The sequence below is a fragment of the Protopterus annectens genome, chromosome 5.part0 (assembly GCF_019279795.1).
Source record: "Protopterus annectens isolate FY-2018-M chromosome 5.part0, PAN1.0, whole genome shotgun sequence".
Lineage (NCBI taxonomy): Eukaryota > Metazoa > Chordata > Ceratodontiformes > Protopteridae > Protopterus > Protopterus annectens.
Window position 1 is genome coordinate 1,144,340,330 of NC_056735.1, and position 24,671 is coordinate 1,144,365,000.

Here is a 24,671-nt window from a genome sequence, read left to right on the forward strand (position 1 = left end):
CTGAGGGGACTGGAATGGGCGGCTCCAAAGTTCTGTCTGGCTCCATCCACCAAAGAAGGTCCTGCTTGCAAGAGTTGATTATCTGAATTTGAAAACATAGAGGGTGATTTTTCTGGAACCGCTGAGAAAGAAGAAGTCATTGGAGAATTCGCATGTGCAGTTTTGCAAGAGGCATTATTGGTATAGAAGCTGCCATGGATCCTAGGACCTGAAGAACCTCTCTCGCTGAGACTTTGTTTTGACAGAGTATCAACCGGAGCTGAAGCCTCAATCTTTGGAGTCTGTGAGCTGGAAGTGACACCAGACAGGATCGAGTGTTGAAGACTGCTCTGATTAATTCTATCTGCTGGGCTGGAGTAAGGTTGGATTTCTCCCAGTGCACAGGAATCCCCAAGATTTCTGCCAGAGAAATGGTGTATTGCAGGGCTGTTACCAGAAGAAGCTTGGTGAGGGCAGTAAGGAGCCAATCATCCAAGTATGGAAACACCCAGAATCCGTGCAGTCTCAGGTGAGCTGTAACCACTGCCATGTACTTTGTGAACACTCTGGGGGCTGTAGAGAGACCGAATGGCAGGGCACAAAACTGGTAATGATTGGCTCCTAGCCAGAAGTGAAGTAGACTCCTGGAGCAGTTGTCCATTTGGATGTGGAACTATGCATCCTGGAGATCTATCGAGCACATCCAATCACCCTCCCTTAGAAAAGGGAGAATGGACTGAACCGTGACCATCTGGAATTTGGTTTGGCCCACAGACTTGTTCAAACTGCTGAGATCCAGAATTGGTCTCCAGTACCCTGTCTTTTTGGCACCAAAAAGAATATTGAGTAAATTCCAGATCTGCATTGGCCTGGTGGGACTAGTTGGATGACTCTTTTTTGATACAGCTTTTTTATTTCTGAAGCTGCTTCTTCCCTCTGACTGGGTGGAATGTTAAGAAGTTTTGGGTAAGTAATGAGGGGAATGGTGTAACCTTTGGTAATGATACTCTGCACCCAACGATCGGTGGTAATAGAGTGCCAGGCAGCTTGGTGCAGAGAGAAGTGACCCCCGACTGCTTCCAGAGGAAAGCAATCAGACTACTCTTCAGGAGTGCTGGTAAGGCTTCCCAGAGAAGGAGTCTCTGGAGCCTTGGTTACATGGACCCCCTCTTCCTCGATAAGGGCATCTTCCAGAATTGTTACCCCCTCTGCCCCTGGGAGTATTGTCACCACATGTGGCACAGAAAGGGCCCTGAGATTTTTTTGTGCCACATCTTCCCACTCCTCTGGTTCATGGAGAATGAACATTGAGTGTTGGAAAAGCGTAGACCTATGGCAGACAGGGTCTTCCCATCCTGCTCACTTCTGGCTAGAGTGTCCTTTACTTTGCAGCCAAACAGGGAAGATGCTTCAATGGGAGCATTCAGAAAGGAAGACTTGAAGGGATCTGCGAGGTCACAAATGCACATCCAAGCATGATGTCTCATAACTATGCCTAAACCCGCAGCTCTAGCCACCCCTTCGGTTGCATGTGAAAGCAACCTCATAGATGCATTGGAGATTGATTCCAGGGTTGCAAGCTGTGAGGCAACTTTGTCCCTTACCTCGTCAGACACCTGTCCTGTGAGCGTTCCAGAGAGTTCAGAGATCAAGTCTCTTTGGAGCCTCATAAAATGTGCCAAGTAGTTCAGGGACCATATTGCAAAGGTCGCTGATGCAAAAACTCACTTTCCCAATCTGTCCATGGCCCTGGACTCTCTGTTGGGTGGGTGGACAGTAGGACTCTTGTCAGCGAGATCCTTTTTCATGGCTGCTACCACCACCATAGCATTGACTGGTAACCCTCTGGACCAATGTGGGTTATCCTCGGGTGGAGAGAGTATCTTGTTGGGTGTCCAATTGATCACCTCAACAGAATCAGGGTTCTTCCAGGCATGCTACACCATGAGCTGAACTAGCTCGTCTGCAGGCAGGGTCACCCAAGAGGTAGATGGCCGGACATGGAAAGCCTGCAGGAACATGGACTCCTCAGAAGAAAGATTAGCGGGCTTCCAGTCACCCCTCTGTTTCAGTATTTCAAGGATGTCTCCGAAGGAGACATCATCAGGGGAGTCACCATGGGGACCCTTCACCATCATCGAAATCCATATCCAGTGTTAGAGACTCCTCAGGGGTGTCTACATGCTTCCTCTTGCATGACCTCTTCCATGGGGGCTCCTCAGTGGGGGCATCTGAGGAGGACTCGGAAAAGTAGATACCCTGTACAGGAGGTTCTTGTGGCTTCTCTTCCCAGTGACCCAGGGAGGTGGCCTGTGGCAGCTGTAGCTCAGTGGGAGAAATCTGGGGTTCTGACATTGGCAGAATGCTTCCAGAAGCAAGCGCCCTCTCCATCACATGGAAAGCCGGTCCGCCTGAAGAGGGATGGGAGCTCAGAACCAAGAAGGACAACCTCAGAACCGGGTTCACACCCTGCTTCACTGAACCTGCTCCCAAGGACGGAGCTTCAAATGAGATCAGTGCAGACAAAGCTCCCGGCACCAAGGACAGAACTGAAGAGACACTCAGAACTGTGCCACAAACTGAAGAGCCTGCAGCCCCATCACTGGGTTGAGGAAGGACTGGTTCAGCAGGAACCGAGGACCAAAGGGATGATTCTGGTGCCACAGTGAGGTCCACTACAGGTGCCAAGATGGGGGGGGGTTCCAAAAAGGATGTTGGAGCAGGAGGCTTTGGAACTTGAATGGTCAAAGGAGGAGAATAGGATGGAGTCTGTGGAGAAGTCAACCCAAGTCCTGCAAGAGTATGGGTCCTGGAAGGTATGGGTATCCCCCTGGCTGCCAACAGCTGGTCCACAAGATGCACCACATCAAGTTCTGAAAGGCTCCTGGTGGATCTAGTGGATACTCCCGATGGAGAGTCAGGTCAATCTAGAAATGGGCTATACACTTGGCCTAGAAATGGGTCTATGGATGGAGAGTATCAGGTCTGTGGTTTGGAATCTACCACCACTGATGTCTCAAGTTTGGAGAAAGGAAGCAGTGGGGGTCAAATACATTCTTGTCGAAACCATAAAAGAGCTTTGTGCCAAAGGGGCACTGGGAGCCGATACAGGAGGTTCAATCATCATTGCAGAGATAGGAATCAATGGTGTGCATTGAGATGAAGCGGCACTTGGTACCAAAGTCGTAGTAGGCAAGGCAAGGTCTATAGTCGGTGCTGGAGACAGTATCAGAGCTAAAGCTGGTGCAGATATAGAAACAGTCATAGTACCTGGAGCAGATGTGGTCAGTGTCGACGAGGCGGACTTATGCTCCGAAGAAGGTTTTTGCACTTTAGGTTTCACAGACTTACTCTGGTCACCTAGGGCTGAAGAGGGAACCAAATGGGGCCTTTTCTTATCCTTTCTAGCAAGGGTTGAGACCTCCTTCACAGAAAGGTCCTCTAAAAAGGGCAACTTAAGTAGGCCCTTCAGTATTAACTTATTCTTGCACTCATTCAGAGTGCACTGGCTGAAACTTTGACAAATCACACAGGGGTTTGCACTGAGAGATGGGGCACCCCAAGCAATAGACACAATCATCGTGAGAGTCACTATTCAGAAGTTTACCATTACAAGAAGTACAATGCTTGAAGCCCAATGTACCCTTGTTATCAGACATCATGAAAAGTTAAACACAACAATCAAAATCTTCAGAAGAAAATGTAAATTCTACTCTCTCTATGATTAAACCTATCTAAATACACACAGTATCTATCCAGAGTGAAAAACACACAACTAGACTGAAAAAGGGAAGGAGAGAAGAAATACCAGCAATGGTACTTAAAAGATTACCAAATGGGTAGAAGTAGAAGTGCAACAAAGGTGTAAATTTAACTGTAAATATAAAGATTAATGGATGTAAGTCACAAGCGACAGGAAGATAGACAAATTTTTCCACAAAATATCAAAAGTTTCCACTTAGCTGAAAGCTTGGTTGAAACGCGGCTTTATGGCTACATGGCAATTGGGACCTGAGGAAACAGGGAGTAGGGCATTGTAGGTAGAAGCTTAGCTTGAGAGTTTTTGGCTGGCGCGAGCTTGGTATTAGTCTGATCTGGTTCTGACAGCTCGGAACTGAACCCATCAGTGATGAATGGAAAAAAAGAATAACAACATCAGATGTATAAGTAAATATAAATATTATAATTTGAATAAGGATGAAATTAATGCATTGAATAATTTAAGGGATGATGAATCTATTGTGATTAAAACAGCAGATAAAAAGGTTTTGAGAGACAGCAGTTTTGAATAAAGTTAAGTATTTTCAATCCATGCAAAATCTTGTTAGTGATGACAGGGTTTATCAGAAAGTTAATAATTTTGAAGTTGAAAATATAGTTAAAGCCATGAAATTAACATATGATTTTTTTATTATTTATTTATTTGCAGTTTGCATTAGTAACTGTATAACAGACTCATTGTTTCACTATTTTATGTACAAGATCCTGTTATATCCATCATATATGGAGTTGCTAAGATATGTAAGGACCAACATCACCCCCCAAGACCTATAGTGTCAAGAAAGGCAATAAATGCTTGACTGAACCAGTATTAAGACCTTATGTTCAAAAACAAACAGGAATTGCACAAGATACTAAAGTGTCTCTTATGAAATTATATGATTGATATAGTATATATACCGGTGAAGATTTTTAACTGGTTGTACAGTCATTATTTACATCTACACCTGATGTAGGAATAGAGTTTATTAGATCTTTTTTATGTACAGATATCTTTTATTACAACTAGAAAGATAAACACAATATGTATTCTACTAGAGTTAGTGTTAAAGAATAATATTATGATTTTTATGGAAGATATATATTTAGAGAAACAAGAAGCTGTGATGGGAACATCATGTGTTAATAACAAAGTAAATGTTGTAATGTTAGACTGGGAATGCAATTATATTTTTAGTAATAAGTCCCCTTTCTTAGAGTTTTACATTAGATTTGTTGATATTTTTTTCATTGGGTCAGGAAATGAAATAACTTTACTTAAATACTTTGAATATTTGAATGGAAGCACTGATTTTTTAAAGTTTACCATGGAATATTACATGTACAAGATTATTTTTTTAGATGTCTCAATATTTAAAGGTGATAATTATAATTTACAAACTATAATTTTTACTAAGGAAGGAAAAGTTAATAATTATCTTAGATGTGACAGTATGCACGCTGGCTTTATTTTAGTAACATAGTAAGAGGCTAGTTATGTAGATATATGAGGCTAACTACACAAGTCACAATTTTAAATGACCAGTTAGAAGTTATGCTACATAATTTTATGGATGAAATAAATCCTCAGAAAGAGTTAACTAAGGTTAAAAATAAAGTAGGCTGAATGAGGCAAACAAAGAACAGACTCTATTTTAGAAAAACAGTTAAAACTGGTGATAACATTGACCTCACTGATAGTAGCAAGTCTGTGAATTTGAGAATACTAATGATGTATGCTATAGATACTTATGATATATGTAATATCTAGAGACATAATTAAAAATTATGTACCCACCATAACTAGGCATCTGTGTTATCCATTTTCAGTTCAGATCTGATCCTTGGATCCAGCTTAGCCACATATTCCAATCTTCAGATACAGTGCTCGAGCTCCTCCCTCTACCCACAATGCCCTATTTCATCCCCATTACTTCAGATTGAGTTTTTTGCCATATATCCCTATAGTTAAAACAGATACAGGTATAGCTTATAGAGAAAAGAAGGGCTCAAACCCAGAACTATAGGTTCCAAATAGAGTCCAATAGGTCTCTCCAGAAAAAATGTTTGGGGGATGGATGGGAGGGAAGTTGAAAAAGAATGAAAATGGACAACACAGATGCCTAGTTATGGTGAGTATGTACAAACCTGGAAAATGGGATATTTGGCTTAAAAAACCACGAAAGTACAGAATTGCCAAAAACTGCTGGAGCCACGGATGTCAGAAACAATATTTTATTGAATGCACTACAGAAACCGCTAAAAACACATAAACGCTTTATGCCAAAATTGCGTTTTCGTCTAAGCAAACCGACTTCATCAGATACTCTCCTTAAAACAAACCATCCTTTTATAAATTATTCAAAATGCCTAATCCAATCAAAACCAATTAATTAATTATTTGTTTTTCCAACATCCGTGGCTCCAGCAGTTTTTGGCAATTCTGTACTTTCATGGTGAGTATGTAACTTTTAAATCTGATATTGGCCTTTTGATTCTTCCTCAATATATGGGGCAGAGTTCCCAGCTGCACTGACCTTGGGTGTCCCTCATGGAAGGATATTCTGGAGTATCACTGAACTAAAGGCAGTACTGTATCTAAAAATAATATCCAAAATGTAATGAGTAACAAAGGCATGAGCACTGGACCATGTAGCTGCAGTGCAAGCAGTCACTAAAGCCATAGATGAGGGTAAGGTGGTTCACACAGCCTATCTAGAGCTTGCCAAGGCTTTCAACACCATCCCCCCACTCTGGAATTATAGATAAACTCACTAAACTTGGTATAAACCCCTATGTCACAAGATGGGTTGCCAACTGGCTTACTGACAGAACCCACACTGTGAAAGTAGCAGACTCCAAATCCGACTTCAGACCAGTGACAATTAGAGAACCACAGGGTTCAGTCCTGGGTCCTCTCCTGTTTGGTATCTACTTCTCTGAAGTACAGGATAACACAGAAGGTCTTTGGCTAACTAAGTTCGCAGATGACTGCAAACTAGTAGCCATAATCGAAACTCCTAACAATGTAGACATCCTACAAATGGGCCTCACTGAGACAGATGCCTGGTGTCAAAGCCATGGCCTCAACCTCAATACCAAAAAGTGCATTGTCATCCCCTTTGGTAAAAACTCTGTACCCATGAACTACCACATAGGCGGTAGTCTACTTAACACTGAAAGTGTGATAAGAGACCTTGGGACACAGGTGGACAGTAGTCTCTCCTTTGATAATCACATCACCACAGTGGTTAGAAAATGCTTCTACGTGGCACACCTCATCACAAAAGGTTTCTCATCCAGAAAAAAGAGGGCATTGCTTCCCTCTACTCATCACTCATTAGACCCATTATAGAGTACAACACCCTTTTGATATGTACCTCACAAGACATCTACAACAACTGGATAGGCTGCAAAAATACCTCACAAAGAGGATTACTGGCCTCAAACAGATGCCCTATGCAGACCGTCTCAAAAAACTCCAGCTTTACTCTGTAGCATATCGCCTACTCAGAGGTGATTGCTGCCTAACATACAAAGCTATGTCAAACCCAGAGCTGTTGGACATGCTCTACTTAAAGAAATGCCAGTTCCTCCCAGGTATATGCTCTAGGGACCTAAACCTTGTCACTACAATAAACAGAACATGCTAGAGGGATAGATTCCTGTCCCAGAGACTTCCCATACTCTGGAACAGACTAACTATCTATGTCAAACAAAGCTCCTCGTTAGCACTCTTCAAGAAAAATCTTGATGACTGGATGGGAAATAGGAAATTCACCCCAGGGATCACTTCTGTGGCTCTGCTTGACAGGGGTACAGGAAAATAATTTTCTTGGGTGGCGAAAGCCAGGGTACCTTTTTGGCTAGGTTTATATAGGCCCTAGGGCCAATAGCTTAGTACCTACCTATGAACCTATGAACCTATATCATCAACAGACATTCTTGACCAAAAGGCAGATGATACAGTCATGGATCTGCTGAATGAGACTTGGGAGGTTTAGGTAATATCATGTCTTGTTGAGAATAAGTACAATAAATGCAGTCTGTAATCCATTTGGCTAGAGTGACTTTAGTGACTGGACAACCCATCTCTTTGGTAAAAAAGAAACAAAGAGTTGATGTGATTTTCTAATTTGCTTTGTTCTGTGAAGATAAAATGTAATTGTCTGTGTACATCATTGAGATGCAGCCTGTACTCTCATTTATTCAAAAAATGTGGAAAGAAAACTGGTAAGTGAATGGATTGGTTGATGTTATTCTCAGAAGCCACTTTAGGTAAAAAGGAAAAGTTAGTCCATAATGAAACCCTGTCCTTATGAAAAATTATGTTAGTTGTTTTTGAAGAAAGAGCCAAGAGTTCATATATTCTCTTTCCAGAAGCAATAGCTACTAAGAAAGGAATTTTAAATCAGTTTTAGCTGAAGATTCAAAAGGTTTCTGAGTTAGACCTTGTAGCTCAACTGTCAAATATCAAGGTGGTGAGGGATCCTTTATCGGAGGCCTTAGAAGAAAAATACCTTTCAGAAAAGCTTTTCATAATTTAGACAAAGCCAGGGAAAAGTTCCTCTTCCCTTTGGGAAACTTAAAAGAATTAAAGTTTAATTTGCTCCTTCTCTAAAAAGAGTTGTCAAAAATTGAAGAATCACAGAGACTGGGGCAGAGAAAGGATTAAGTTTGTTATTCAAGGCCCAATGGGAGAATCTTTTCCATTTATGCTTGTAAACTTTTTTGGTATTTTCTTTTTGAGAAGCCAAAATAATGTCACTTACAGGGGAAAAGAGCCTGGGCTGTCTAACCATTACTGGAAGTGGAGAAACCATGCTATTAGTTTAAGGGCCTGTATGATGGGATGTTGGATCCCTGACAGATAAGAGAGGAAACCTTGAGTCGGCTCTAGTATCCATGGGAATAACCAAGATGAGAACGTAGGAAGGATAACCATAGCCAAAACCAGAAAGGGGCAATGAGGATTACTGAGATTTTCAGCTGACTTGCGTTCTGTAGAAATTTGGGAATCAAGGGGAGAGGGGGATAGGTATAAAGGAGATCCGGGGCCAAGCTTAGAATACAGTATCTCTCTGTGTTTCTCCCTGAGCAGGGATAAGAGCATAGTACCTGCCGCACTTGTTGCTGTGGGTTGTAGTAAAGAGGTCGCAGCAAGGCTGACCCCAATGAGGGAAGATCATTTTCACCACAGATTGATTCACAGACCACCTGTGAGGCATCAAAATGGACCTCTTTAGTCTGTCCGCTAGTATGTTGTTTTTTCACGGATAGTGTGTTGCAATAAAAAAGTGGTCTGATGAGATCACCCATTTCCATATTCTCATGGCCTCTCTGCAGAGGGGATAAGACTGAGTTCCTCCTTGTTTGTTGAAGTACAAGACTACAGACACGTTGTTGGTCTGAATTGCAACTCTCCCTTGAAGAAGAGCATCTTGAAACTGCTGCTATGTAGACAGGACTGCTCTCATCTCTAGAACATTGATATGCAGATTGCTCTGTTGGTGGATCAAATGCCTTGGAGCATTCTTCTCAAGAAATGCCCTCCCTACCCCAATTGAGAAGCGTCCATGGTCACTGTGGTCATCAGGGTTGGTAGAACAAAAGGTTGGACTAGATAAATATCATCCAATTGGCTCCACCAGTGCATGTGTTGTTTGCAAATTGGAGTAAGCTTGACTGGAAAAGATAGGGGCTGATGTAGAATGGAGCACTGCACAGCCAGAGTCCATTGGAGAGCACACATAAAGAAATGTGCCAAAGGAAGTAGTACAATGGCTGCTGCCATGGACCCTAATGCTTGAAGTATTGATCTTGCCGAGGGAGATGGATGGGAAAGATTAAGACAAACCTGACTTCTGATAGTGGAAATGTGATGGTAGAGATGCTACCTGTGTTGTCATATCCAGAAGTGTACCAATGAACTTCAGGCTCTAGGCTGGTGTTAGGAATGATTTGGCATTGTTTACTGTTACACCCAATGACTCGCAAATCTGGAGCAAGAAGATTGGAGGGGACAGTAAGGAGCCAATCATCAAGCTATGGAAACACTCGGAATCCTTTTAGCCTCAAGTGAGCTGCCATCACCTCCATACATTAGATAAACTCCCTGGGGGCTGTGGTAAGTCCAAATTGCAAGGCTCTGAATTTGAAATGACTGGCTCCCAGCCAAAAGCATAAGTGTCTTCAGGAGCGTCTGTATATTTTGATATAAAAGCATGCATCCTGAAGATCTATCAAGCACATCCTAGTGAAGAAAAGGCAGGATGGACTGTACTGTGACCATGTGGAACTTTGATTTCTTCACATACTGATTCAAATTGCTTATATCCAAAATGGGTCTGAGATCCCCTGTTTTGATGGGCACTAAAAAGAAGTGTGAATAATTTCTGCATCCTATTTGGTCTGGTGAAACCTTTTGGATGGCTGTTTTTTGTAGTAGCTTTTGGATTTTTTGTGTTGCTCTTTCCTTGACTGGGTGGAATGTCAGGAAGCTTCTTCCTTTTGGAGGAAGGAGGTAGGAAAATGGTATGTAATAACCTCTGGATATTATTCTTAGCACCCATGAATTTTGTGTTATACTTACCCAGGCATCTGGGTGCAAGGGCAATCGACCCCTGACTGCCTCCAGAGTTGGAAAGTCAGGCAGCACTTCAGGAGCACTGAAATGGCCTGTCTGGAAAAGAATCCCTGAAACTCTGATTCCGCGGGCCTCCCCTGGCTCTGTTGTGACATCTTCCATTAGAATTTCCTCCTCTGCCTCTGTAGGTATTATCACCAAGCGGATTTTGGAAAGATCCCTGAGATTTTTGAAATGATATCTTCTTACCACCTCTCTGATTCCCAGAAAAGTTTTGTTGAAGGGTAGAAAACTTGATTCCCATGGCAGAGCCATTCCATCTTGTGTGCTATGGGTAAGTGTCTCTTTTACTGATGGCTCAAACAAGGAAGTGCCATTAAATGGGGCACTGATAAAGGGCATCTTAAAAGGCTCCACAAAGTCACATAGCTGCATCTAGGCATGTCTCCTTATGGCAATGCCTGCACCAGCTGCTCATAAGGTACCTTCAGCTGTATGAGAGATCAAACTCATTGAAGCATTTGATATGGATAAGAGAGTGCCCAGTTGTGAGGATGTGCTTCTGAAATCATCTGCAGTCATGGACTCTGAGAGAGTATCTGATAGCTCTTTGGTCAAATCTCTCTGAAGCCTAGTAAAGTGTACCAGGTAGTTTAGTAACCTCAGGGCAAAGGTTGCTGAGTCAAAGACTTGCTTTCTGAACCTGTCCAATGCTCTAGACTCCCTGTTTGGCAGATGGACAGAAGAGCTCTGCTCTGCTAGCTAATTCTAGGTGGCTGCTGCCAATACCATAGCATCAACTGGGACTCCTTTGCATCAGTGGGGTCTGTCTGTTGGTGGGGCTAAAACTTTATCAGGTCTTTTGGGAATCGGTTCGATGATATCCAGTTCCATCCAAGCCAGGTGGGAAATCAAATCGATAAGCTCATCTGCCAGGGGGGGGGGGGGTAACCCAAGATGTAGATGGGCCAGAACCAAAAACCTCCAAAAAAAGATTTTTCTGGGGAGGGTTTTGGGAAGACCAGCCACCTTTCTGTTTTAGGATTTCTAAAATATCTCCAAAGAAGATGTCAACTGGTGGTGATCTGGGGGACCCCTCTTCCTCATCAAAATCAGTATCCTCCATGAGTGACTCCATCGATGAGTCAGTGTGTCTCCTTTTGCACATTCCCTTTCAATGTACTTCCTCTGTGGGATGTTCAGGTGAGGTATTGGAAGACAGGGGAAGTTCCTCTATTGGAACTGTTTGTACACTTACTGGAACTGGCTGTCCCTGTGGAGTAGGTCTGATCGACTCGGAGCTCAAAACCATTGATAGAAACAGATAGGGTCGAAAAATTGCTAGAGCAGTTCTCTTTGGATAGAAAAAGTCCTTTCCACTACCTTGAAAGCCAACAGACCCAGAGATGCTCTGACCTGCCCTCTTGGAGCCGAAACCCCTGACAAAGGTAGATCTCAACCTCCCTCAGTTCTGCACCTTGAGGATGGAACCAGATTCAAACTGTCCAGGGCCAAGGCTCAGAGGGGAAGGGATGAATACAACAAAATCAGAGATTAACCTATTCCCTTAGATCTGACACTTTGACTCCGGGATACCTTCTGATCCAAGGGTATCAGAGCAGAACTAGTCAAGGATATAGTCAGAGTAGAAGAAGAAGCTTTCCACAGATCCAGCACTGGACCTCTTTGGGATTTCAGATCCTGGGACTCCAAAACCACTGGCTGGATTGGAGAAGGAGATAGAATGGTCCCAGAAGTTGTAGGCATACTCACAGATCTGACAGGGAATGCAGCTGGAAAGACGCCCATATGATCTGAGCTCTCAGAAATTTTCACATCAGCCTATCCACATCCACTTCTGATAAGCTTCTGGAGGACCTAGAAGAAGTAGTGGATGGAGGCCTTACATGCTTCTTTGGTGTCTGAAGCCATGGAGAAGGCAGGGTGGGTGAAATTGGCATTTTAGTAAATTCTGGAGTAAGACTCCTGTATGAAGTACCTGGCTTTGGATCCGAGGGTGGTACAGTAGAGCTTACTGCTATAACTATTGGAGCCAAAGCCTTAGGATCCAATGGCTTTGGATTAGAATGTCCAGTCTTTGGATCTGATAGAGTCAGATCCAAAGTTTTTCTGCTTTTGGATGTTGGCACTGATGAAGACCTGGGGGACTTCTGTTGGGAGTGTTTTCTATGCTCCAGTGGAGCAGATTTAGTTGTGTTGGAGGGGTATTGAGCCCCTGAAGAAGATGTAGTTGGAAGACACTTTAGAATAAGTTTGCTTTGTCTATCTTCCAAGGATTAAAGGTGGAGCATACGGTACATGCCATGTCCAAGTACCCGGCTCCAAGGCAGTACACACCCTCCTTATGGGCATCTAAATTTCTTAAAACTGGTTGGTTTACCCAACAGGATGGATAACTATCCAAGATAACAAAATAAGCTACCAAAAGTGGGGGGTTTTTGGATAGAAAAAGAAGAAAAAAGGTGTTTAATTACCAGTGATGGTAACTTAAATACCCTAAAGAGAAAAAGGGTAAGCAAATATACCAGCAATGGTAATAATGATCTACTATTTAATAAGAATAGTAAAAAGATAAATGTTAAAACAGTTCTAATGACCTGCGAGAAAGACTGAGGGAGGTTAGATAAATTAACCTAAGATAAAGTTTTAACCACAGCAAAAAGGATTAACTCACAAAATTATCTCTAATAATGCTTGAAAGAGGAACCTGCGTCTGTTTGCAATGGTGGCAAATGAGATCTGAGGTAAGAGGGATTGAATAGAGCATTATGGGTAGAGGGATTACCTTGAGAGCTGGGTCTAAACTCTAGAATATGCAGCCAAGTTGAATTTGAGGATCAGATCTGAACCACATACATTGAGGAAGAATGAAAGGGACAAGATCAAATCTGGGAAATTCTAATGACTAATTTAGACCTCGCTAGCATTTTAGGCAAAAGTTCCAAATTTACCTTTAAAAATAAATAGACTCTGAAGCAGAAGTTATGCTATAATCTAGAGCATAACTTATATAAAAACAGAGAAAGTGTAATTTTGATGGGAGCATATACTTGTGGTAGATGAGTATATAAAAAGTAATATAATATTCAAACATCCAGTAACTGGGAGAATATATAAGTTCAGATGTAGTGGAAATTGTAAAACACAGCATCTGATATATGTAGCAGAATGTAACCAGTGTACCTAATTTTAATTGTTAAGACTAATCAGACATTTAAGGATAGAATTCAGCATTACCTGTCCAGTATCAGGAGGACTGATGAACAGAATACTCTGGACAAGCATGTAAAAATTTCAGTGGATCAGCAGATTCAGCGGATCAGCATAGTTTTAAATTTAGAGTTATAGAAAGGATATATCCATCAGATATAGGTGGTAATGTTATTAATTTGACAGAAAGTAAAGAATATAAGTAGATTTCATTGTTTAATAGTACTGCATATCCTGGGTTAAATTATGTCATCACAGTAAAACCAATATTAAAACCAAGACTGCTGAGATGAAAGTTATAGTAACGTTTTATGTATTTCATATATGGCTTCTTTAATGATGTCCTGTTTGTTGCTATAATTGTTTTATTTAATAAGATATATTGCATTGTTTTTAAGACTTGAAAAAGCCCAATATATTGTGTGAAAGCTTGTTGATGTAATAAAGTGTGTGCTGTGTTTTCCAAGTACTTAATAGTTGATTTTTGGATAAGAATTTTGTATCTGGATTCACCATATTTATTATTGTTGAATAAGAGGAGGCCTAATATTGATCCTTCTGGGAAACTGACAGTGACTGTTAGTAAGGAGAACAGATTTTGTTTTCATTGACTGCTGGCTGCCTGTCAGTCAGATAGCTATTGAAGCAATACAGTATTAAATGCTTTTGATAAATCTAAAAATAGTAAAGAAATCAGGATACCATAATTCCTATGTTGGCTTATGATATTGGTGAAATTGAGGAGAGCAGTCATAGTACTATGGTGAGGTCTAAAACCATGCTGGGTTTTGCAGAAAAGAGCTCAGCAAGCTCCTGCCTGGTGCCCTGCAGAGTTCTACAGCAGCAGAGAGACAAAAGAGAGACTTTGGAGTGATTAAGTATCATTTTTCTGCATTTTCTTGCTGCCTTTAGCTAATTCCGCCTAAAACGCCGATTTTTTTTAGAGTTTCTGTGATTCAAAAAGCTTGTTTCAGCTACATATTGTACTAATTTTACTGCCTGCACTTTAACAAAGTACTTTTTGTGTTTAAATTACCTGTTTAACTGTTGTAGGCTGCACACTCAAGTGTGATAGCCATTTCTGTGCATTTAAAGTTTTTTTTTATTTATCTGCTTTATTTTCTGGAAAAAACAAAACAAAAAACAAAACAAAAAAATACTTGTTTTCCTGCTTTTCTAAGCTAGTATAGCCCAGTTTTCAGGTTAGTGCTGAATTCAGGGCTGTGTTACAAGTTTCTCTGTTTACCCATACCTTACTTGGATAGAAGGAAGTTTCTCTGTCCACCTGTGAGAGAGGGGAGCTTTGAGCAGCCTATCTGTCCCTGGAGGAGTGGTTTCAGACCAGAAATTAGTAGTTTATTGGCCATTTTGGGCTAATTTCTATCTCTTTCATTTCCCAGCTATAAAACCTGCATTTGCAAGGTTTTTATGCTTGTATACAGCTCAGCAAGCTCCTGCCTGGTGCCCTGCAGAGTTGTACAGCAGCAGAGAGACAAAAGGGAGACTTTGGAGTGATTAAGTATGATTTGTTTGCATTTTCTTGCTGCCTATAGCTAATTCTGCCTTAAATGACAATTTTAGAGTTTCTGTGATTTAAAAAGCTTGTTTCAGCTAGATATTGTACTTATCTTACCACCTGCACTTTAACAAAGTTGTTTTTTGTATTTAAATTACCTGTTTAACTGTTGTAGGCTACACACTCAAGTGTTATAGCCATTTATGTGCATTTCAAGTGTTTTTTTGATTGTATCTGATTTATTTTCTGCGAAAAAAAAAAAAAACAAAAAAATACTTGTTTTCCTGCCTTTCTAAGCTAATATAGACCAGTTTTCAGGTTATTGCTAACTTCAGGGCTGTGTTACAAGTTTATGTCATTGCCCATATCTTACTTGGATAGAAGGAAGTTTCTCTGTTCACCTGTGAGAGAGGGGAACTTTGAGCAGCCTATCTGTCTCTGGATGAGTGGTTTCAGCCCAGAAATTAGTAGTTTATTGGCCATTTTGAGCTAATTTCTATCTCTTTCATTTCCCTGCTATAAAACCCACATTAGCACGGTTTTGCATGATGGGCAGCGCCAGTTAGCTAGGGCATAACTATTCCCAGCTCCACAAAGTTTACTCTTCGATTTTTCCCTTGGAACTAGACAAGCTTTCAACTTAAGCACTCAAACCATTTACTTAGCCTGGCACTTGCTCAAAACTCATAGCAAGCACTAATAAACCTTAGCACTAGACCCCCCATACTGTAGAGAAGGACAAGGCTCTCTATTCGACCTTACAAGCCAATCAGTAAAACAGCTCACTGTACTTATCCAGGCATGTCCAAATGGCAGTTTCAGGTTTACTCTCCGGTCCAACTGGTGAATGTGGGCATTTTGAGGAAATGTTACAACTGTCTCATGTACACAGACAACCCTCTTCTCCTACCACCAAACACTAATACATGAGAGAGATGCAATTATACAGCCAAACTGGAGGCTAAGCTCTCTCAACCGAAGACTGGACCAGACAGTCAAGAGGAGAAGGGAGTTACTTTCATCACACTACCAGTCTCACATAGACCTATGAAACCAGCACTGGCAAAAAACACACATAAATACACAAAAACATACTTGGAGGCTCTAAATAAAAATCTGAAAAAGCAAAAGAGACCTCCAAAGCAGACATCCAAGCAACCTCTATCCCCAACACAAACCATGAAACACATTCTTCACAAAACCAGTGTGCCATGCAATCACAGCCCTTAAGGCAAAATAACATACCCAACACACTAGTAATTGGTGACTCTATAGTCAGGCACACTGACGTCCCACTCAGTAGGCTGAACATGGAGAAGGTTACGGTTATCTGCCTGTCAGGTGACAGGATCTGCCACATAACACAAGCACTCAGGTCACGCCAGAACAAGTACAAATATGACTCTGTCATTGTCCATGTTGATGTGAATGACCTGAGCTGTACCTTCCTGGGCTACATGAAAAGAGACATTGAAGAGCTCTCTGATCATGTAGCCTAGGCCGGTATGACCCTGACCCTAAGTAGCATCCTGCTCTCACCAAGAATGATACCACAGTATAAAGAAAAAATTATCAATTTCAACAATTGGTAAGCTTCTGGTGTCATTCAAAGGGGATCCAGTGTCTGTCAGCCTGGGATGACATGCTTGACAATTCATGCTGCTTTGCTAGAGATGGCGTGCAGCTGTCACCCTTAGGCTTTCAAATACTGGCCAAGACTCTTGTCACCCCAATAATGCCTTTTTTAGGCAAGGCTCAAAAGACAAACCTACCACCATAAATAGCACAAGTAACAAAAAACTGAGGGTAATTCTACTCAATGCCAGAAGTCTAAACCTCAAAATGCATGCACTCGAGGCACTCCACAGTATGGAGAAAACTGATATATGTGCAGTAACAGAAACCTGGTTTAAGGCTCCAGAGAGCACCCCAGCACTACCAGGCTACAACTCATACCATACATTTTGGCCACAAAACCCGGACCGAAATACAAAAGGTGGGGGCGTATCCATATTCATCAAGGATACCCACACCTCCAGGTTAGTGGCACAGCACAATGCTTCAAAGATCATCCACGTGCAATTAACAATGGGCAGAACTGCAATTCAAATTATAGCTTGCTACAGATTACTCACCATGTCCTAGGAACCCCATTCTGCATTTCTGGAAACACTGGGAAACATAAAGGTCCTACCAAACACCCTGATATTGGGTGATTTCAATTACCCAAACATTAACTGGGAGAACTGCTCAAGTACTAACTCTTTTGCCGAACATTTCCTAGAATTTATAAACTCAAATGCCCTGGATCAACTGGTCAACACCCCCTTGAGAGGTGACAACATACTGGACCTGGTCATCACCAACATGGGCGACTGGTGTTCCACACCGGAGGTCAACCCCTCGCTGGTTAGATCTGACCATAAACTAATAACTGTGAATATCCACATTCTGCCCCCACTCCCAGTCAAAGAAACCACCATGAAAACTTTTCAAAAGCAAACTTCATGTTACTTAAGACCAAGGTGGAAAGTTTCAAATCCCCCATGCTAAAGGATAACGCTGCCCAAGCTGCAAAATACTTTACTAATGCACTCTACGGGCACCTACAAGAATGCATGGATTGTGCTATCCCAAGCAAAACCAAGACTCACTCCTCCAAGAAAAGGAAACCAGTCTGCTGGGCCCCTGCCATATGCAAGCTATACAATAGAAGGAGGAAACTAGTACAGAAAAAGTAAAATCCCAAGAGGGGAAGACATCCCTGATCAGTATCAGCAAGAAACTACGTTCCCTCATAAAATCATCCAAGGCTAGCTTCGAAAGAAAAATTGCCAAGGATCCAAAGATAACCACAAGGCATTTTTTAGCTATGTCAAGAATCTAAGTGGCAATTCCCAGATCTGCTTGGAGTTAGTGCAGAATGGCACAAAATACACTGAACTGACCGATATTGCTAATATCCTGGCAGACAAGTTCAGTGCAAACTTCACCCCCCTCTCACCCCCAAAAGGGCCCATAACCATACCAGAAGAATGTAGTGCCCCTGAAATCACAGACACTCAGGTTAAAACAGCCATCTCCAAAGCCAAAAACACAGCATCAATGGGAGCGGACGGTGTCCCAGGCTGCGTCCTACATGAGCTCAAAGATAAAATAACCCCTGACCTAAACACACTGTTCAAACTCAGCCTCTCCACAGGTTACGTGCCCATAGAGTGGCGCACAGCAATGGTTATTCTGCTCCACAAAGGTGGAGCCACAGCAGACCCCTGGAACTATCACCCTATAAGCATGACTAGCTTTATCTGCAAGGCTATGGAGCGCATCATCATGGATCTCATTAACAGAGACATTGGGAACCTCCAAACACTGGACCCTACCCAGTTTGGCTTTGTTAAGGGCAGATCATGTCTCCTAAACCTGGTGGACTTCTTTGAGACAGTTACCAAGGCTATAGATGAGGGAATGGTGGTCCATACAGCCTACCTAGACCTTGCAATGGCCTTTGACACCATTCCCCATTCTGGTATTATAGACAAGTTCACCAGCCTGAACATAAACCCCTACATCAAGAGATGGGTTGCCAACTGGCTCACGGACAGAACCCACATGGTAAGAGTTGCGGGAGCTAGGGCTGACTCTAAACCGGTTACAGGTGGCATTCCCTAGGGCTCAGTCCTAGGACCCCTCCTGTTCGGCATATACTTCTCAGAGGTATAGGCAAGCACAGGAGGACTATGGCTGACCAAGTTCATGGATGACTGCAAACTAGGGGCTATAATTGACTCTCTGGCTGACACAGACATCCTCCAAAAGGGTCTCACTGAGACAGATACCTGGTGTCAAATCCATGGCCTCAAGCTAAATACCAAAAAGTGCATAGTCATCCCCTTTGGAAAAACAAAGTACCCACAAATTACCACATAGATGGTAGCCCCCTAAATACAGAAGACAAAATAAGGGATCTGGGGACCCAAGTAGATAGTAATCTCTCCTTTGATAATCACATTGCCAAAGTGGTTAGAACATTTTCTATGTGGCCCACCTAATCACAAAAGGGTTTGCATTCAGATCAAAAGAGGTCATTGTGCCCCTCTACACTTCACTCATCAGACCCATTATAGAGCACATCACCCCATTTGAGATGTACCTTACAAGACACCTGAAAGAGCTGGGAAGACCACAGAAGTACCTCACCAAGATGATCACAGGCCTCAAACAAATGCCCTATGCAGCTCGACTGAAGAAACACCAGCTGTACTCGGTTGCATACCGCTTACTCAGAGGTGATCTCTGCCTGACATACAAAGCCATGTCCAACCCAGAATTAATGGACATGCTCCACCTAAAGAAAACCATATCCCCTCAAGCCACATGCTCTAGGGATCTAAACCTCACCACAACAATAAATAGGACGTGCTGGAGGGATAGATTCCTGTCCCAGAGACTTCCCATGCTCTGGAACAAGATTCCAATCTACATTAGGCAGAGCTGCTCACTAACACTCTTCAAGAGAAACTTTGACGAGTGGATGGGAAACAGGAAGTTTACCCCAGGGATCACTTCAGTGGATCTGCTGGACAGAGGCTCAGGGAACTAATCTAAAGGGGTGGTGAAAGCCAACACATTCTTGCTAGGCTTATAAATGCCTTTGGGCAGATAGCCTATTACCTACCTATGGACCTAATATACCGCATAAGATGTGAGAGGATGCATGTTTCTAGTATTTTAGCCAGATAGCATAGTACTTCTCACTCACACCTTATGAACCTTGACAGAAGCAAGGTGGGGGGATAATCTACAGAAGAAAAAAAAAATTCAGAAACTACCCTCAATAAGAACCTTTATGGGGAAATATAAATCCAGTGTCAAAAAAGGAAGGCAAAGCCATCTCCATTGGCATAAAAAGATGAAGTTCAAAGACTCAGGTGTCCGATGAGGTTGGTATGGGGAGAAATATGATGCCTATCCTCACAGACAGAAGGTGGAATAAGGCCATCATATACACAATTCTTTAGAGAAAAGGCAGCAATGTTTCCGGGTAGTTATGAGGGTAATAGTTCAGATCACCATGCCATGAATGTGATACCTACTCTCAGCTGGTGCAGAGACCAAAACACACATATCAGGAGTAATTGTTTGTTGTAGTTTCCTCAAATAATATGAACGGCTTGGATGTAAACAGAAAATCACCCTCACTGCTAAGGGGCCAACAACAGCAGAAACAACTCCAGTGGCTACCTGGATGACTGCCCTTAAGGAGCTGGAGAGGCTTGAAAGTTAGCAGGCAAAGGGACAAAAAGCATACTAAACATGAAAGTAAAGAACAGACTAAGGAGATAAGATCAATGAAGCTTCTTTTGTCTTTGTTAGTTACCCAGACTGAAAACAATGCTTATTTGTCCTAGTAAGAAACTACTTTCTGGAAAAAAGAAGGACATTTGGTTACCACTGAAACTGAAAATACGAAGCCATCAATTTAAGTGAGCAAAGATCAGGGTAAGATATTTGAAGGGAGAGACAGCACCACCCTAAAGGGGTGTGTATAAGTGGGGGGTTGTAGCATACAGGGATGCAGAAGAGAGGACCATGTTTGCCTGGGGCAGAAAGAAGATATTAGAATGACAATGGTCCTGAAAATCTTGACTTTCTGGATAAATCTCATTTTCAATAAAAATAAGGGAAAATGATAAAGAAGTTCATTTAGCCACTGGTAGGCTAGGGCATCTCTGGCCTGACCCCCTCCTTCAGCCCGAAGGAAAGATCTGAGAAAACAGGATACTTGGTGATGTTTGGACAGGCATACTTAAGTGCTCCAGAGGTGAAATACCCTGTGTACAACTGACTGGCTCAGGCACCACTAAAGGGGCATCCACTAGAGTGCTGGCCACAGTTGAAATGTGAATTGCTTTCAGGTAGTACTTGATGACCCACCACCACCTTCTCATTTTTCTCAATATAGTAGGCAGAAATGATTCCCACATCTGCCAATGCAATCAGTAGAAGGAATCAGTATTGCAAACTAAACAAAACAAGGATATACATTTTGAGCCTCAAGAGCAGGAGCACACTCAAGCAAATTTGCAGTCTGCGGCTACCACTCCATCTATACAGTGTAAGAAGGAATCAGTATTGCAAACTAAACAAAACAAGGATATACATTTTGAGCCTCAAGAGCAGGAGCACACTCAAGCAAATTTGCAGTCTGCGGCTACCACTCCATCTATACAGTGTAAGAAGGAATCAGTATAGCAAACTAAACAAAACAAGGATATACATTTTGAGCCTCAAGAGCAGGGTCAGTCCACCCAGGCATTCTACTTGTATGTTTTATGAGAGTGAAGCTATTACATTAGCAGTATTTCTTAGTAGTTCTCAGCTTGCTAATAAAACTGACTGTTGTAGCCTTGTGTCCCCCCCCCCCCCCGATAGTACAGTAATCCTAACTGTCCAATAGACAGTATAGATTTAATTCACATCCCTGTGACTAAATTAATTTAACCATCAAGCAGCCCTCTCAGTTCTTTCTGCCTTAGTTTGTATCACTTGGAGGATCACCTGCTTATTTGCATCTCTATCATTGCTAATGTATCTCCCTACTCTAATCTGTGCACAAACTGGTTACTAATCAGCAAGTCAATGTAAAGACACACTCCCAACCTTAATAAACTTTGCTGTCTCTTCTCTCCTTCACTTTACAGGTAGTTTGAATTATTACTTACCTCTCCGAGGCCTTCACTGATTTCCACTGATTGCCTCTCTGGTTTCTTTGCATTCCACCTGGTTTACACCCCTTGTGCTATCTCCCTCCCCAATACAAAGTCTATATTAGAATCCTGCTGAGCATGGAGCCATCTTTAAATTTCTAGTCTCCCAGCAGGACACAAGTGCTTTCAGCAATTACATTCTGCTAGCCGGTAAGCCATTAGACCTCAGGAATTTGTTTTAAAAGTGTTCAGATTTGTAAAGTAATACTTACTTTTTTCTCTTGCTTTGGTTGGCTCTGGCTCTGCCCTCGTTAACGCCCAGCTCGGGCTCTCTCCGCTCCCCTGCCCTGCCCCTATTCCCTCCCCCCCACTACCTCTACATTTATAGTGATCATAGCCACACCCACAGCTCACCCTCACATCACCTCCACCAATCACAGCTCCTCAAGTCATATCACATTAAACCCCACCAACTTGCTCCACACAAAATACTCCCAATCACTCTCATTCCCACTAGGCATTGTTTGCATCACCCACATTACTTCCCCATCCACATATAGTGCAACCCTATAATTCCTATTCAGACCCCCCCACCTAGAAACAACATAAACTTTATAACCATGACTATCACACAACTAAATCTAGTCTGTCTTCTCATAATTCTTTACAACACCACAAGTTATCACTCTAGCAATATCCCTAAACTTAGTAGCACAACACTGCATTATGCACTCTCATACACAGGCACCACACATTATAATAATATTTGCCCACACTTATTCAAGAACTGCATAACGGACCAATTCAGAACTAAACACATATGCTCTCATTCCTACTCCAAAAAAACACAATACTTTCTCACACTCCTCACCAAACTCCAACATCTGTATAACCATTTTAACTCCAGGCTCACCATAAGTGGGGATATCCACCCCAACCCAGGCCCAAATCCATCCTGTCCAACACAAACTGCTCAAACACAAATGTCAGAACATAACACCCCCACTTTCTTCATCCCTGGGCAAATCAACAACAGCAGCAAAACCAACCATCTTTTTATGCTAAATATTAATATTAGAAGTATCAAAAATAAAATACCTGAACTCCAGGCCACAATAGCACACTACTCCCCAGACATAGTTGCTTTAACAGAAACCTGGCTAAATAAAAACATAGCTAACTCAGAAGTTCTCCTACCGCTACAGTATCATTAGACAAGACAGACCACTTCGTAAAGGGGTGGAACTGCCTTACTCTACAAGTCCAACTTAACTGTCCGTCAATTACCAAACTCCTACCCTTCCCCAATAATTGGGACATACTTATCTCACAACTTCAACTTCACCCTAAAAGATCATCACCATAATTGTGATCTATATTCCACCTGGTAATACACCTGCTAGCCTTGAAGACTTCTTATCCTGGTGTTCTTCCACATACTCACAAGAAACCCTTATTCTGGGGACTTCAACCTAGATTGGTTCACCTGTATATCAGAACCACCAAGTAATCTAATAAATCTCCATGGCTACCAGCAGCTAGTCCAAATTCCAACTAGGTGTGATAAAAATCTAAAAGGAATCCATCCTTGACTGGGTCCTAACTAGCAACCCCACATTGTACCCTCACACAGGCAGTCTCCCAGACACCTTAAGTGACCACAACATAATATACTTTATATAGTAGAACAAGCATATGCAAAACCACTAACTATATATCCACTAGAAACACAAAACAATTCTCTCCTGAGGTCCTCCACACTTTACTGTGTAACTGTGACTGGACCCCTAAAACCCTCCCACTTGACCAGGCTGTAGCATATTTCAACAAAACATTTCTACAACACCTAGACACTGTCGCTCCATTGCAAAAGCAAGGTTAGAACCTCTACCAACCCATGGCTGAGTAAAGAAACCAAACAAATCCTCAAGTCCAGAGACACTGCCTGGCGTTACTATCAAAAAACAAAGAAACACAAAGCCTAACTAAGTACCAAGAACTGCATAACTGCAAAAAATGCATTAGGCTGGACAAAAATCATAGTACACAACATTACAATATAAATATCAACACAACCCACAACAATTTTTGCATAATGTAACCCAGCTACTAACATCCACCCAATAGGCTACCCCCAAACCAACCACCCCTGACACTAAAGTTCCCATCGAATCACAATTCAACTCCCACTTTGTGAACTCAATTCTATCCTTAGTATCACAGGACAGTTCCTTCCTCACTATCCCCCCCAACACAAATAACTCTAATACTAGATTTACCCTCCAAACAGTTTCCACCACTTCAATCAAAAGCATGCTCTCCAAACTAAAAACCTCATCAACAGCAGCCAGCCTACTCCCCAGCTATTTCTTGAAACTTACAGCAGATGCTATTGCTATCCCAGTCTCCACTCTCATAAACAGATCAATTGTTGAAAACTATGTGCCCAAACTCTGGAAAATATCCTCCACTGAACTTAATAACTACAGACCCATTGCTTTACTCTCCCCCCTGGCCAAAATCCTAGAAAAATGCATCCATACCCAGATGCTAAACTATCTCCTAGACTGCAACATCCTGTCACCTACTCAGCATGGTTTCAGACCTGCCCATAGTACCACTACAGCTCTCCTCTGCTTCACAGACACAGTAAACCGTCTCAAAAATGAAGGCCTGCAAGTGTCAACTCTTTTTTTGGATATGTCCAAAGCATTTGACACAGTCTCGCACCAAATCCTGCTAAACAAACTAAACCAATATCATCTATCTAATTCCACTCTTACCTGGTTCCAAAGCTACTTAACTGACAGGTACCAAGCTGTGAAATGGGAAAATTCTCTCTCTCCTCAGCTGCCCATAACTATAGGAGTCCCACAGGGTTCTATCTTAG